This window comes from Pinus tabuliformis, chromosome 6, assembly GCF_031772625.1.
Source record: "Pinus tabuliformis cultivar Carrire ecotype Pingquan chromosome 6, CPIR1, whole genome shotgun sequence".
Taxonomy (NCBI): Eukaryota; Viridiplantae; Streptophyta; class Pinopsida; order Pinales; family Pinaceae; genus Pinus; species Pinus tabuliformis.
Genome location: NC_142292.1, coordinates 1,100,496,328 through 1,100,507,286, shown reverse-complemented (window position 1 = coordinate 1,100,507,286; position 10,959 = coordinate 1,100,496,328). Strand labels below are relative to the sequence as shown.

General features: G+C 42.6%; 1 pseudogene; it reads right to left on the bottom strand.

Moving 5' to 3' along the window:
• Window positions 1-9,717: 9,717 nt before the first annotated feature.
• Window positions 9,718-10,959, bottom strand: part of LOC149262760 (zinc finger A20 and AN1 domain-containing stress-associated protein 4-like) — an 89,700-nt pseudogene continuing 88,458 nt past the window's right edge.

Below are 10,959 nucleotides of genomic sequence, written 5' to 3'. Positions count from 1 at the left end.
GGAGGATCCGAAGTTCATTCAATCGCTGAGAGGTGACCTGTAATAAATACAATACAATACATTATTTTTCATTCTGCTTTCATGATCTAGCTGAGGCGGGAATTCCCATGCTCAGCTTTATAAATTCATTTTGGTACATAGAACAGACGATCGTCTGATGGTAGACTGATAATTCTCTGCTGAAATTATCATCCTTTGAGTAGGATGATCATCTGCTGCAATGATGTACATATCAAATGTCTTTATATTTCCTGAATATATGTCGCAGCTCGGATGGATGAAACTAGATCCGGGGTCTTCAAACTCGTTCGATCTTCACTCTAAGTACAATTCGATCCATGTGAGAATTGCGTTGAAGTCGAACATGGAAAGACATCGCTTGATTACCGGTCAATAATGTAAACCGTTAACAAGCGCGAGAGGAATCACCAATAATGACAATGACCCTCAAGGTACTGCAGTACAATTCACGTGGTGTGAATAAAGGACTTGGCGTCGAACACCACGCAAAATCTTCTGGTCGAAGGTCATTGATGTATACCTATCGCCGGAAGTGAGAAACTTGCCATTGAGGCATGCAAGCCTCAAAGTACTGAAGGGGTTTTTCCTAGATCAACTTCTTGGATAATGAGCTGAAGTCGACAAGAAGCGATCCGTCACAGGAGGGCCTTAATGAATCCGACATCAGTGACACGGAACGGAGCTAATGATTTTAGTGGAGGTGAAAACAATCTGTGAAATATGATTCAGGGTGGCGATCATGGGTGGATGAAGGATAATGTATGGCAGTGGATGGGACACGGTTGACTCTTTCTGAACAACATCTCTTGAACATATAACGACACTGATGTGATGGATCGGTAGCATTACCCCAAATGTGGATGGTTTGGCGAAGACCATGGTGATGAGACTAGTGAATGAAACAACCCAACCCGATGTGATACGGAGGACAAAGTGTCATGTTCAAGAGCGACTTGCTACCATTAAAGCTTTAAGGTTCTCCCAATTTTTCCCCAGTCATTGCTGACCAGTACCTCTTTATTTTTGTCAAGCTTGAGGAGGATAACATATGCTTGTTCTATAACCTGCCCTTCGGGCAAGCCCATCGCTATGTTTTAACGAGCCTAGCGATAGGGAAACTCGTTCTCGTCTAAAGACAAGTTTGTCGCTATTTAATCATTTTAACGAGTCTAACGACAAGGAAAACTCGGTCCTTTTCATTTTTAGAGAGTCTGAAAAGGTACAGAAAGTTAACTCCAAAATTCCTTTTTCGTCATCTAATCCCTTAAGTCCGAAAAAGTATAAAACAATACAGAAGGGATGAGTTTTCGATAATTTTAACGAGCCGAATAAAACAAGCGCTCGACCTTTTTGTGCAATAATCCCTCAGGTCCAAAAAGATTAAAATCTAGAGGAGGGATAGCTCTTCCGGTCACTTTAACGAGCTGGAAGGCCAAGACTCGACAAACTTTTCATATTTTACGAGTCAGATGAAAAGAGCTCAAAGAAGACTCGTCTTTTGAGGAACGAGTGATAAACAGGGATAGCAGCAGATTCCAGGTACAGGTTGGAATTTTCCAATCACGGCAGTGTCACAAGGATGGCTAGGTGAAATCACTCTTCGCAGCTGTTCCTCAAAATGGGTAAACAATCATATGGAGGTAAACGATCGACCAAATGAACGGTGGAGGTGATGGCTGCAGCAAAACACGACCAAGGTCTTTTTACGGTTGATCAGGGTACATTCTTAATGGTTATTTACCGGGAAGTTCATTTTTTAAAGAGCTTAAACTTGCTCAAAAGCTTATGTTTATTTTTTAACGAGCATGAACTATGACGCTAAAACTGCTCGGATCTCACTTTTCTATTTTTTAACGAGCATAAATTCCGCGGTAAAACTGCTCGATAATACCAGTCATAAGATAAGAAATGTCTCCTGTGAGATAGCTATTTTTTATGGAGCTTTTTCTCACGAAGCTATGCTCCTCATATTATTTCTTTATGCAAGTTTGGAAACGGCTAATCCTACGAGTTTAAAGGGTTAGACCTACAGGTTTAAAGGGAGGACCTAAAAATTTAAAAAATAAATAGTTTTCCCTTGCTTGCACTCCAAAAGGTTGCATGCCCCCAGATATAAAGTACAATTTCAAGGCTGCCCCTACTTATCCGATAAAACATTTGTTTTAAAGGGTGAGGCTTGCCTCTTTCTAGTTACCCAAAGACGGTTCTATTTGCTGCCGCAAATCAATCTCTTTCTTCGGCAATGTCTACCGAAATAGACAAGGGTGAATGACTCTTTGTCAAACAAGTAACTTTGACAAAAGAATCCTGTTCTAGAACAACCCCTCTTCCTTCCACGGACGGGGTACGGACTAGTCATATTCTTTCGCGGAAATTCTACCTTATACCCAAGGTTTCCTCTGCCCAAAGCAGACCATGATGCATGCCCCCTGGGTTCCAGTCCCATCTTTCCGAATCACTCGCATTCATCGGGAAGGAGGACTGGGGGTGGAGACATTTCTTGGGTGAATAGACCATTGAGGGTTGGTATGTGACTATTTGCGATGCGTGATCCCAGAAATGAAAGTTGGTCTACGAGCTTGACCATTCTTCCTTCGTGTGGAAAACACATTACTCTAAAGAGTGAGGAGACTATAGCTCCCATGCAATATATATAGTCTCGTCCAAGGAGTAGGTTATAATCCAAGGGTCCTTGAACGACCATCACGTTCATTTGAACGGTCTTCCCTTTCAATGTAACAGGCACATTGGGGAGGATCCCTAATGGTCGACTGGTTCCTTTATCAAAACCCGAGAGATTTCTTATCTCAGGCAAAAGCTCCGGGGAACCCAGTGCTTTCCAAGCAATAGAGGAAAGGATACTCACAGATGCCCCTTCATCAATGATAGTTCCAGCCATTACCATCCTGTAAATTTGGACGATGATTCTGAATGGTATACTGGCTGGTAACCGGGGTCTGCCTAGTTGGTTCCAATCAAAGGACACAACCAGGTTGCTTGGTGGTGGGACCGAATACACGGCCGGATATGACCCTGACGATGTTCCTTCCTGCGATAAAGGAATGGGCGCATTGCCCTGATGCTCATCAGAGTCGGTGTTGATGAAAAGAATCTGGATGGTGTCATCCTTATTCTCTTCAGTGAGGGTGTCATTTGAAGATGAATCTTCAGTGACGGTGTCATTTGAAGATGAAACCTCTGAAGGCGGAACCGGGTCAACTGCCGTATCGACCTTTAGACTTTCGTCTGGTCTGGATTCAGTAGGTTCATTTTCAATGACTGACTCTTCAGCTGACCACTTGAGCAGGCCAGCCGTATTTTCAACCAACGAAGGACTCGGCACGAGTTTTTTGTATCCAGGAGGAAGTCTCAACGGTGAAACCGGGCGATCTTCCAAAACTCTCTTTTCTTCATCTAAGAAGGGACAATGGTGGATGGCGTGATCGCCTTTACATAGTCTGCAGGGGGATCTTGCTCCCCCTCTTTGTCTTGAACCTTCACTTTCGCTGGTTGACGGTAAGCATTCAACATGGCTATCAGAGGTTGATGCTCCCGAATTGTGCAACCGAGGGGACCAGTCCCTTAGTATCCGGGGAATACAGGGACAATCTCTATGGAAGTGGTCTCCTCTACATATGACACATGGCGATTTAGGCCCGGTCTGTGCTGTGTGTGGATTTTTGTCAGATGTCTTTTGCTTGCCCCCAGGCGGCTTAGGCTCCTTCTTCTTCTTCTCCTTCTTCTTCTTCTCCTTCTTCTCCATGGGAGCTTGGCTTTTGCCGGCTCTACCTTGCGAAGATGAAGGATTGGAGGAAGAGTTATAGGAAGTTGAAGGCTGGTGGGTAGCTCTAGACTGATCTAACTGTTGACTCGACTGTTCAGGAACCATGGTGTTCTGAACTACATTGGTTGAGAATAGCCAAATAGGCAGGCCAATTGTCACTCCTGGAAGCGACAATGTGGCCATGTGGGGCGCACCAACTTCTCCCCAAGAGGAGAAAGGACTAGGATTTCCATCATGTGGAGTTCCTTGGTTGGGGCGTTCCATGTTCTCAACCTAAAGATCAACGTAGGAATAGGAGGTGATTATGTTCCGTTTAAAATGAATTTTATAACGACGCTTTAGACACAACTTTCTTTTTCACTTTTTAAGAGTCGAGAAAAAGCTAAAGATGACTCTAGTCTCCTTCGATGTTTTAACGAGCCCGAAGTGACAAATGCTCGGATGGACTTTTTCAGTTATAGAGTTTGAAAAAGGCCAAAAGAAACTGCTCTGGAGTTCTAGGCAGAGGGTGTGCCAAACTTTTCGCAAAACCACAGAATACGTTTTACGGTACGAGTGGTCGATCTTCGTGAATGCTGTGTTCACTGCATTGCGATCAGTAGGGCGGCCGACACGGTTTCCTATGGATAAAGGATTTATTCCTATAGGGGTCTCCCAATATATACGCGACGGTACGTGGGAGCACAAGTCCGTATTGATACTTATCGCTTCACCATGGAGGAATCACCCAACCACTCAACGCTAAGATATCACGTTTAACGACGCCGGAACACGTCTCTAGCTTAGACCTCTATGTGTTTGCGTTATGTTTCAATGCGTTGTTATGTAAATTCAATTCATTTTAATGTTGATCTTGTTTAGCAGTTTGCCTTTATGGATCACCACGAGATGTATAGTAACACTCCTAAATGCAGTCTAAGATGATAAGCAAGCTTTTCAATCTTTCAAATTTGAAAATCTTAACTACTGAAGGAAAAGAAAGATAACATCTTTTCACACAGATCATAGAGCACACACTAATGCACTTTTTCCTAAATCATCATACAAGCTGTCATAATGCACATGCACAATGCAGGTATTTCTTTTCTCTTTCTTAATGTTTGTGCGATACAAAAAGAAAGTTGTTGTATAACTTTGAATTCAATTTCAAGTGAAAGCAAACAAGCTTGTCCAAAATCGAAAGACACCTTAAGATTTACTTGTTTCGACACTAGAAATGTATAAATTCAAACCATATGACGAAATCAAAAGCTCAATCAGCTATGAACAGCAAACAAACTAACTCTTAAGATCAAAACGACACTTTATCACAGGTCTAGATCTAAGAGGCCACAGCAAGACTAGTTCACTTTTGTTATGGGAAACTGTAAATGATACAAGAAATACACAAAGAACAAACACAGTTTCTTTATACAACCGAGGCGGAATAGTGGCAAGGAAAGTTGGTTTCAGATAGGTACATTGACTGGTAACAGGCAGCAAAAACAAGGGTGAAAACAGGGCAAGAAACAGCAGGAAACCCCAGTAGCACAAGGCAAGACTGGTTCAGCGCAGGTGGTACACAGGCAGTTTGACCTTCAGCGCAGGTAGCCCCTTCGGGAACTGCGCTGAAATGCAGACAGCCTTCACACAGCCTGCACTGAAGAACGAAACTTTCGTTTCTCTTGGTTTCCGGGTCACAGATTGCTAAAAAATTCACAGTTTTTGGCCAAATCAGAAGCTATCAGTCAAGTACACACTAAGGGATGAAAAGGAGGATGGAAAGCTATCACTAAGAGCTGTTAAGAGTCCTTGTGGATCAGCTCTTCAAATCATAAACATGCCCAGAAACTGAGCTAGAGTAGCTGCCCTCTACTTTGCATTTGAAAGATCCAAATGCAGTTCGATTCGATACTCCCTTTGTTTATGAAATGAATAGCAAAAACACAAACAACCAACAAGATACGATCCCCAGCGGAGTTGCCAATTTGTTGTTGGGAAAAGTATCCAATACGGAATGACCCTATCCCACTCTAAGGGTGATAGTACCTCAGCAACAACCGAATGCAAAGCTATTCAAGATTACTTCTTTATGAGATGTAAGAGAGAGGAGAAAGAGATCCACTAACCGTTATCTTCCGCTAATGGTTGATCCAATCTTCCCTCTTTGCTGCTTGCTCCCAGCTCCTTGCTCTTTCACTGGCCCAGCTACACAGAGATCCTGCAAAAGCACAAGAAAGGGAAACTACAAGAAGCATACATCCATAACTGATTCAAGGATTAGAATAAATCAAACATACAAGTATCAATACGCCACAAAGACACATGCATATAGAAGAACCTCAAATGCTTTATTAATGGAAGAAGTAAAGTTCTGAGAGTGTTACAACCATAAGAGGCCCAATCCAGCAACACCTCCCAGCAGAAAGAAATCTCCTCTTCACCTCCTTCAAAGCAATCACCCAATAGTTCTATACTCAAACCAACAACACTTCCTTACATTCACAAGATTCCAGCCTCCCTAGACCTCATGAGAGAGCTCTATATATAGGAGATTTGGAGAAAGGATGAGTCAGCTTGAGGCTGGCATGAAGCTGACTAGTGTCCTCTCCCACTTCAGTTATTCTTCATTTCTTGAGTCCACTTGGAGTTTCTTGCTTCCACTTGGAGATCTAGATCCTCTTACTCATCACAAGGCGAATTCCCTGATCCAAGTGTCATTTTGGAAGCTTCCTGGGCATTTGACACCTTGCAGAATGACTGTGCCACTTGGCCAATCTCGCCCAGCGCAGGTAGCCTTCATTAGAGTTGAAATTCAGCGCAGGTACAGAGTGGAGCAATTGACATTCAGCGCAGATGCTCAGTGGAGCAGTTGACATGATCCAGAATTAGCTTGTTTTTGAGTGTTTTCAGGTGGAGAACTGATATTTAGTGCTGTGGTTTGCTGACCTTGTTCCTCTAGGGGTAGGAACAACATGTTTAGGGACTTTGGATCCCTTAGATTATTGACATTTCATGCTTCATGCTGTAAGGCACAAAAATGTCTATAACAGATACATCTTCATTTTATTGAACCACTTGTTTCACATATATGTGTTCATTGTAATGAGCCTAATGTTTCACATATTAAAGTCACCGACACTTCTTCAAAAAGAGAGCATGCCCATGGTTGAATCACATGGCCGTAAATTAGAGTTGATTTCATAGTCATATAAAGGAAAACAATAGTGGTTTTGACTTTTTCCTTAGTATTGGTTTTGTTTTCCACTTAAGTACCCTAAAAGATGCTTTGTTTTCCACCTAGGTGAAGAATGTTTTAAAAAACATTAATTTTGGTATGGATAGGAGATAATGAAGGGAAGGATTTTTTGTCTCAACAAGAGGAGTGCCATATCCTACATAAAGCAGTGTCTCCAAATTTCACATCAAGTGTTCAATTTTCCAACTTGTTTGTATAAATTACACAATTTGGCTACTCAATCACTTTTAGGTGTTCTCATCATCAGAATTTAAACAAGAATGCAACAAATTACAGATATAACCATAAATACAAATATGCAACATAAATAACACTTCATTTCATTACTATCAAATACTGAAATATTCTTACAAACATAATGGAAATAAGACTAGCTTGGGCGATGGTAGCTTATCTCCAAGAAGAGATGTGGCGGCTACATGCCTCTCAACTATGTTACAATGAGGCTCAAGGGCCTATTTATTATTGAGAGGCATTGGAAAACCCCAAACATCCAAAAATATAGCCCTAGGAGATGAAACTCCAAACTATGGGCCCCGTTGGTGTAAATTGGTACATCAACTTCCCGAGGTCGTAACTTTGGCATAAGATCTCTGTTTGATGCATATGATACCTCGTTAGAAAGATCTATCCGAGGACTACAACTGTGCACAAAAAATATTGAGATGAAAAATAGTAATTTCCCCCGATGATTTTTCAAAAAAAACATCATTTAGGGCCTCAAAACGACTTTAGAAGTTCAGGACCCGAAAAACTGCCAAAAATAGTAAATTGTGCTACAATTAAGGAAACTGAAAAAAATGAAAGAAACAATGGTGAGGGTCCAAGTGGAATAGGAGGGTGGCCACCAATATCCACCTAGGTAATTCCTCCCCCCTTAGGAAGTAATGGTCCCCATTGTGTTGAGTTCCTCCATGAGATGAGGAAACTTATGCTGAACTTGGTCCCTTGTGAGCCACTTGCCCTAGTGAAGGAGTTGGTCTACTTTGACAACTTGATATAGTTGGATTCTTTACTATCAGGTTTTCTTAATCTGTGTGTCCATGATCCGATCAGTTGTGCCTTGTTCCATGCAGTCTGGATTTAACTCTATATGTGTGAGTTGTTTTACAATGTCTGATGTGTCTAGCAATGGTGGGAAGTATGGTCAAAGGCAGTCCACATTGAACACTGGGTGTAGGCCAAGGAATGGGAGAACGCTGAGCTTAAATGCATTGTCTCCCACAAACTTGGTAATGGTGTAAAGACCATATCGAAGTGGTCTGAGTTTCCAATAGGATCTAGTAAGGCATTCCTTCTACAACTGCAACTAAAATTTGTTGCCCACCTGAAACTTGTGTGGAACCCAATTTTGATCATTTCACTACTTGTAGTTGGCATTTAATTTATCCATAATGTCATGGACCTGTTGGTGGATGTGCTGAATGTGCTCAATGAAGTTTTTTTTTTGTCTTCTTCGGACAAGACATAAGCCAAATCTATGTGAGTAGTTGCAAAGGGTATGGCCACATCAATGGGACATAGTGGCTGGAATCCCAAGCCCACTTGAAAAATGTTGTTTCCACTCGAGATGTGGAGAGCTCGGTTATAACTATGTTGGACATAGGGGAGGCTCTCATCCCATGTGTGTGGATGCTTTGAGTTGCACATGCACGAAATGTGTATGTTCATCCTATTGAAGACCTCTGTCTGGCCATCAGTTTGGGGATGGAAATATGTGGACTTAGTAAGCTTGGTGTCCAGCATCGACCAGAGACTGGACCAAAATGTACTGAGGAACCTTCTGTCCCGATCTAAAATGATAGACTGAGGGATCCCAAAGTGTACCGACACTCGTTCAAAGAAGATTTTAACAATGGATTTTGTTGTGATATTCTTCTTGCAGGCGCCATAATGTTCATCTTCGAGAATCTATCGATGACCACAGAAACACAGTCATTTCCATGCTTAGTAGAAGAAAGGCCTGACATATAATCCATGGAGATGGATTCCCAAGGTTGACTAGGGGTAGGAAGCAGAGTATAGAGGCCTTTCTTCTTGATGGTCGGTTTGGAAATGGTGCAAGAAGTGCAAGATTTGATGTACTTCCCGACATCATGTCGAAGATTCGATCAATAGAAATACTTCTGAAGTACTACCACTATTTTCATGAACTCGAAATGCCCAACGACTTGATTGTAGTGTGCTTCCCAAATCATCTTGGCACGCTCACTTGAAGGAACACAAAGGTGTCCCATGTGGCATAACATTGCATCTTGGAGGTGAAAATCTGGAACTTGCTGACCCTCTAAGAGCGTCTGGTATGTGTGGCCTAATTCTGGGTCACTTTTGTAGAGAAGTGGCCAATTAGAAGTCTTGTTCCCATAATAATTGAGCATGGTGGTTATCGCCATGATTGGTGGTCAACTGAGGCAGACTACAACATTATTGGTACTGCCCTTCTTGTACTTGATATTCAAATGGAACTGTTGTAGGTATGTGGACCACTTCTGATGGCGATCATTCTGCAACTTCCCTTGCATCATTAAGAGAAACCAAAAGACACTAAAAGCCAAGTAATAACAAAAAAGGGGTGAGGCAGTTCAAGGAGCCAAACTCCACCCGAAAATCAATTCGGTTCTTCATGATGTCGTGGCCTTTTGTCAAATAGAATATGAGAGCATTTAAAATCTAGTCAAAGTTTATCAATATTGGCAACCTTCATGACCGGGTTGGCCTTAGCAATGGCCTCACAACTGGAAGCCTTGAAATCAAAGGAGCAGTTGTGCTTTTTAGCATATCAGTGAACACCACATAAAGTATTTCCACACCGACATTTGAAGTCGGTCAAATCTGTTGGCATTATGATTCAGGTTTGGCGCTATGGCTCAGGTGTTGTACTTGATGGCAACCCACTCAAGTGGAAAATCTCTGTTCAGGCGCTCAAAATGATAGAAAATAAGGGGTTCGCAGGTACACCGTTCAAAAGGTGCGGGCCTGCAGGCACGCCATTCACAAAGTGTGGTCATGTCCGTAGGTTATCCAAATAGAAGGTGCAGACCCCTGGTTCACTCACTTCAATGCAGAGAAGCGCGCACACGTGGGAATTTTTATGTTTGGTCCATAGTATTTAGTCCGTCGTACATGATCCTATGGTTTTGGTCTGTGGTATAGGATCTAAATTATTGAACCCCGGTTTTTGGATCCCTTGTATTGGTTTTTGATGGTTTTGTTCTTTGGTTTGAGTAAGGGCTTGCCTAGAAAAAGGAAAGGAGATCATTTGGCTAGTCACTTGTGAAATTTGAATATCTTAAGATCTGAAATGTTGGGTGATCGGTTTGAAAAGCTAGATCTAAATCAAGGTAAAATCTATAAATTGTAAGGCAGATCTATTGATAGGTCGTGATCTCTCTAGCGCATGATCAGATCTGTGGATCTGACTGTCTGTGGCACATTGGAGGATTGTTAATTTGGCTCTATTCAGGGTCCGTAGCGCAGCAGAAGGCGCAAGTGCGGGGGTCCGCAGTCCAGCAGAAGGCGCAGGTGCGGGGGTCCGCAGCGCAGCAGAAGCCACAGGTGCGGGGGTCCGCAGCCCAACAGAAGGCGCAGGTGCGGGGGTCCACAACCCAGCAGAATGTGTAGGTGCGGGGGTCCACAACGCAGCAGAAGGCGCAGGTGTGGAGGTACGCAGAGCATTAGAAGGCGCAGGTGCGGAGGTACGCTATCGGGTAGACAGTGCAAGTGAGGAGCTGCGCAGTCCAGACACAGAAAAACTGCGGATATTCGCAGGTTTCTATTGGTGAAGTTGAGGACTTTTCTTAAAATATTTATTAGCTGCCTTATATCTATTGCTGCAGAGTTCTGGGTTTAGATTACTGGTATTGCTTTTCTGGTTACTGCATTCTGAGAAGTTATTGGTTGATTCATTGGGTGATTG